Genomic DNA, 6,364 nt, shown 5'->3' on the forward strand with positions numbered 1-6,364 from the left:
TGGCTTGCCATGTCCTTCTTCCTAAGGCTGAAAGAGAATGACTGGTCACCCAGCTGGCTTTGTGCCTAAGGCTAAACTAGAAGAGACTTATTAGAATAACGTTATTGTCACTTTGGCATGCATTAAAATGAAATTTTGTTGCATACAGATCTCAAAAGGTCACCACCTCCAATGTACACTACAGAAACATGACAAAAATAAAATAAATACAGAATTATGTCTATATCCACTTATGTGTGATGGAGAAACAACACCGTCTAGTTCAGATGTATACATGTACATGGGGAGAAAAATGAATCTTGCAAGTTTAGCAGACAGATGGCATAGGGAACAAAGCTGTTACAGAATCTGGTGGTCCTGCTAGAAATACTTCGAAACCTCCTCCCAGAGTGGAGCAACAGAAACAGAGCTTAAAGTGAGTGTGTGGGGTCACTAACAATGGTTTGAGCTCTAAGCACATAGCACTTATAAGCAGTATCCTGAATAACAGGAAGCGGACTTCCTATAATCTTCTTGGCTGTCCTTGCCACTCTCTCTATGGACTTTCTATCAGAGGCACTTCTGTCACCTAACCAAACAGTGATACAGTTTGTTAAAACATTTTCAATTGTGCCTCTTTAAAAATCAGCCAGGACAGAAGGAGAAAGATGTGCTCTCTTCATCCAATACAGGAAATGCAGACAGTGGTTTGCACGCTTCACTAAGGATGATGTCTGAGACCAGTTCGGATTGTTGGTTATCTGCACCTCAAAATGCTTAATACCATTAACCATCTCTACAGCTGCATCCTTGATACTGAGTGGAGTATGACTATGCCGGCTCTTTCTAAAATCTACAATGATCTCCTTTGTTTTATTAACATTTAGAACCAGGTTACTGTTATTGCCTCAGTCAACCAGAGCCTTCACCTCTTCCCTATAAGCATCTTCATTGTCATCCCGGATAAGACCCACTACTATGGTGTCATCCGCATACTTCACAATATGATTCATAGCAGATTTGATACTGCAGTCATGGGTCATCGAGGTGAACAGTAGCAGATTCAAGACACAGCCATGTGGGGAACCTGTACTCAAGGAGATGGAGTTGGAAACTTTTCTTCCAACTCGCACAAACTCACAGTCTCCTGGTTTCTAACTTTAACCGTCTTTAACGGTTACACCAAACTGCTTCTTGGAGGAGTTAGATCTAAAAATGGTCTCAGATGTGCTGAGTATACTACTGAATCATAGATTCAGAATAACAGCAGATGATGATATTTGTGGATGCTTACTTAGTTGCCGTTACAAGATTATAGAGAGCTGAGCTATTTAAATCAGACTTATTTAAAAGCCGGTTAAGATCTTCTCCCAGTTAAGATCTTCTCCCAAATTTCCTATGTAATATTTCATCAAATATTGTTCTTCCAACTGATACTTCTCTTGAATCATAATCATACCCTGAATGGTTCAATGTGGGTGATATGACGGCTGAGATAGCCACTTCCTGGGCAATGAACACAACTTTTTGTATTACTCATACAAAAGTAACTGCCACAAGTTGCAGTGTTGGCTAAAGGCTCAGGTGGCTTCATAGAAAGAGTTGGACCAATCCATGGCAATCATGGGGACCTTGGTGACATTATGACAGCCTTGGAAAGCTGCCTTCTGGGAGACTACTTCTTTTAGCAGTTGGTTGGTCACTGTGAAAACAGACTGCTGAACTAGATGAGGCAGGCATCTCATCCAGCAGCAGGCACTGCTTACATTTTTATAGGGTGCCCTCTGGTATATCTGCAAACCACACATGAATTTATCGACTTGAATCGTATCCTGTCTAAATTGTCTTTTTTTAGCTAATTTGTCTCAGACATACTAGCCTTTTCTTGTAAATGTACAATAAATTGAATTTAGAATAATATTCACAAACTTTCCATTTTTTAATGTTACATAATTTTTATTAAAATTTGTAAACAAGATAAAAGCTAATGCAGACTAAAGCAAAAGAAAGAAATTAAAGAAAAAAGCAAGAAAATTCAATTAAAAATAGAAAAGAAAATAAGTATAAAAAGTGGCTTTCAATATTCTTCTCAGCAATTACAATGTCATGCAGTTATAATGCAAATATATTTTGAACTCTCTCTAAAGTTACATCATATGATTCTTCTTTCTACAATCTTGTCTATTAATCAAAACCATATTTCTGAATGAACACACACACACACACACATCAATGGCAAACACTTCCAAACCACTGCAGGAATTTGTCCAGGTAGTTACCAGAAATCAACAATAATTTGAAAGAACCCCTGTCCACTGTGAACATTTCAAAACTTGATAGTATTGTCTACTGAGTTAGCTTTTTCAGGAAAACTGTGGCAAATCTAAATCTAGACACCATACTAAAAAGCAGAGACATCACCCAGCCAACAAAAGTGCATATAGGTTTTCCCAGTTGCATTGTATGGCTGTGAAATTTGGACCATAAGGAAGGCCAAAGAATTGAGGCCTTTGAACTATGATGCTGGAGAAGACTCCTGTGAGTCCCTTGGACTGCAAGACAATCAAACCAGTCAGTCCTAGAGGAGATCAACCCTGACTGCCCTTTAGAAGGCCAGATCCTGAAGATGAAACTCAAATACTTTGGCCACCTAATTAGAAGGAAGGACTCACTGGAGAAGAGCCTAATGCTGGGAAAGATTGAGGGCAAAAGAAGAAGGGGACAACAAAGAATGAGGTGGCTGGATGGAGTCACCAAAGCAGTAGGTGTGAGCTTAAATGGACTCCAGAGGATGGTAGAGGACAGGAAGGCCTGGAGGAACATTGTCCATGGGGTCGCAATGGGTCAGACATGACTTTGCAAATAACAACAACACTGAGTTAGCAGCATTTGCCATTTCTCTGTGCTAGAGATGTGATTGTGAGTAAAGACTTATACCAAGGAAAGCCACTAAATTGTTGCACTTTTACCAAGCTTCTTCCTCTGCATTATCTTCCCACCCACTCCCCAGAGAGAATTTGATAGTTCTTCACTCGTGAGTAGCTGTACATGCCCTTGTTTGCAGGAACTGACCAAAAAAAAAACCAGCCCCAGAAAAGATTATATACCTCTGCTTGAACTATATTTCATCAAAGGCAAATGGGTATATTAACTAGGGGAATGAATTATTAATATGATAATTGAAGCTATATCATTTGATCATTTAAATAACTGCTTTCATTAGCCATGAATCTGCCCTGCTAACATCAAATTATCACATGATTAATTATTGCAGTTTCCTCTTATCATACCAACGAATTATGGAAGAAGACTGCCGGTTATCATTTGATCGCGTGTTGGCTACGGAAGTAAATGGAGGTAATTTTGCCACTGCAGAGGGGCAATGAAGTGGCATCCTCAGATTGTTTGAGAATGACACTGCTTTTTGCATTATTCTTCACCTTTTAGAAGAGGAGATTGTAACAACAAAGCAATTATTATACAGCACAAGAGGAAATTGCTAAATTACCCTCAATCTGTCTTCCTGTTCCAGTGACTTATGCTTCAGTCTGCAGTTCTCTTACCCTCTGAAGATTTCTGTCTTGCAATCTTTATTTCCATCTACGCTCAGCAGACAACACATTTTAGCTATTATTTAACTCTTTTATCATACAGACACCACTTCAGCCCTTTTTCTGGCCTACTGACTGCCATGGATCAAGGCTGAAATCAAATGTTACTGCCAGGAAAAAGGCAAAAAAAAATGTTTTTCCTTTCACAGTTTACAGGAGATAGTGGCAGATTACATATTTTGCTGTTTCTGTGCTGGGTGCGTAAATTCTTAGCAAAACCTAAGCTCTAAAAAGGGAGTCTTGCTCCATCTAGACTCCAAACTATTGGGACAGAAAATTCAAATTGCTCAAAGAAGTTGTGGAGGCACTGCAGTTGTGAAATAATTTCTATATTCTTAGACATTTTAAAATGCTTAGAATTTATTTGCTTAAAAATACAGTGGAAATACACGATCAACACAACTGCACACTTTTTCTTAAGATGAGTCATGATATTATCATTTGACAGATCACCAGTAGAATTCTTGAGTGCTCTGTGCTTTGCCAAAAGAAGAGGTGCTAATAAGGCTTTCACGTTTCATCAAAATGTGTGATATTACCTTTAAAATATGGGATGCGGTGGCTGAGTGGTTAAGACACTGAGCTTGTCAATCAGAAAGGTTGGCAGTTCAGCAGTTCAAATCCCCAGTGCCTGCATAACAGAGTGAGCTCCTGTTACTTGTCCCAGCTTCTGCCAACCTAGCAGTTCAAAGGCATGTCAAAATACAAGTAGAAAAATAGGGACCACCTTTGGTGAGAAGCAGTGGTGGGTTTCAAATTTTTTAGAACCTCTTCTGCTTTGTGGGAGTGGCTTGCCATCCATGTGACCAGGTGGGAGTGGCTTGGCAGCCATGTGACTGGGTGGGCGTGGCCAACTTGTAAAATGTGGTGAAACTCACTTAACAATGCTCTTGCTTAGCAGCCAAAATGTTGGCTCAGAAACTCTGGCATTTGAAGCACGCAAGTCTGAAAGCTCTCAAGTTACAAGACCCTTGCACCCCTAAAACTTTAGAAAAAAAAACCCAGGGGTGTTCAAACTTGACAGCTTTAAGACTTGTGGACTTCAATTCCCAGAATTCCTCCTCTCGCTTTTCATCTTGATGATGTGCAGACGGGCTGGGGGAGGGAGCTGGAACCGGTTCTAAATGGCACTGTAGATTTGTGGAACCTCTTCTATAGAAGAGGTTAGAACTGGCAGGAACCCACCCCTGGTGAGAAGGTAACAGTGTTCCGTGTGCTTTTGGCACCTAGTCATGCCAGCCACATGACCATGGAGACGTTTTAAGACAGCACTGGCTCTTCGGCTTTGAAATGGAGATGAGCACCACCTACTAGAGTTGGGAATGATTAGCACATATGTGCGAGGAGAACCTTTACTTTTACCATTAAAATAATCAGTGAATGAAGAAAATAGAAAAGTAAAGTAAAGGTTGTCTGCTTTTCCCTCACCTTTGATAAGTTCCCTTCCCATCTTCATTTATCAGTTGGGATTCATAGGCATTATATATTCCCCTCCCCCATGCTACACACTTTTGTCTCTCTGTGCCTCTATATTCAGCAATTTGCATGATGGTGACTAAGTGTAGGCTTAATAAAGTTGTCATTTCCCCCCTCCAACATAAGTGATCTTGCTATACCTATAAGAGTTATTTAAAAGATTGCTTGCATTTTTTAAATTAAAAGCTAAGTGACAAAGTGTTGGCTGAATAAAGGTATTGTCATTTTTTCCCCATCAACATAACGGTTTTTGCTTTACTTATAAGAGTTATTTAAAAGATTGCTTGCATTTTTAATTAAAAGGTAAAGGTTATGTTTGAGCCTCCCAAAGATCTTTTGTTAAAACTCACTATGTTTTACAAGTTAAACATTTCTGTAGTCAAATGTAAGCCCAAGAGAGTTAAATGCTGCTTATTTCCAGGTATCTGTGTGCAGAATTGTTGTCATGCTCCATAAATTTAATGGTGCTATTTCATTAGTAGTTTCCTTGTTCAATTTGTTTGAATGCTTTTGTTTTTTTTAACCATTCAAGGAATTGTAACAGAGCTCTAGTTAATCTATAATAGCCAAAAAGCAGAAGCTTTCACATAGCTAATGACAACTTATGCCTTTTAATAAGATTTGTAAGTCTGAACTGTGCCAACAGATTCCTGGTTTTCTTTTTGTTTTCTTCTTCTTTGTGTATAAACAACAGGTATTAAAAATCAATATGTTCATGAAGCTTGACTATAGTGTCTTCTTGGTGACAGGAACATTATTTTCAAATATTTACCACTACAGTTCTGATTTAAAGATAAAAGGTGAAATGTAAGGTTAAACACAAAGTGCAAAAAAATGCATCAAAAAGTTCCCTATTTTCTTTCCACAATTACATCTACTTTATGCTATATAATTTGCTACTTACTTCCCTCTTTCTTTCCTTCCTTCCTTCTTTCTTTCCTTCCTTCCTTCCTTCCTCCCTCCCTCCCTCCCCCTCCCTTTCTCCCCAAATCGAAAGAGAAAAAAACCTAGACAGCATTGAAAGTCTGGTGAAATATGTCTACTTTTGAAAATCTCCTGAAAATCATCAATTCTTATTATTACTTTATAATATACAATACAAAAATGCAAAGCAAATAATAGGAAAAATAAGGGAGGGAAAAGGAAGAGAAAAGGAAGAGAAAAGGAAGAGAAAAGCATAGAGAAGGAAAAAAAGAAAGAAAAGGTATTGACTTCCAACTCTCTTTGGTGCAATAGACTAAGCCATCAAACCTCAATTTGTTACTTTTATATAATAGCAATAGCACTTAGACTTCTAT

This window comes from Thamnophis sirtalis, unplaced genomic scaffold (genome assembly GCF_051295495.1).
Source record: "Thamnophis sirtalis isolate CommonGarterSnake01/CBP01778 unplaced genomic scaffold, rThaSir2_p1.2 scaffold_9, whole genome shotgun sequence".
NCBI lineage: Eukaryota > Metazoa > Chordata > Lepidosauria > Squamata > Natricidae > Thamnophis > Thamnophis sirtalis.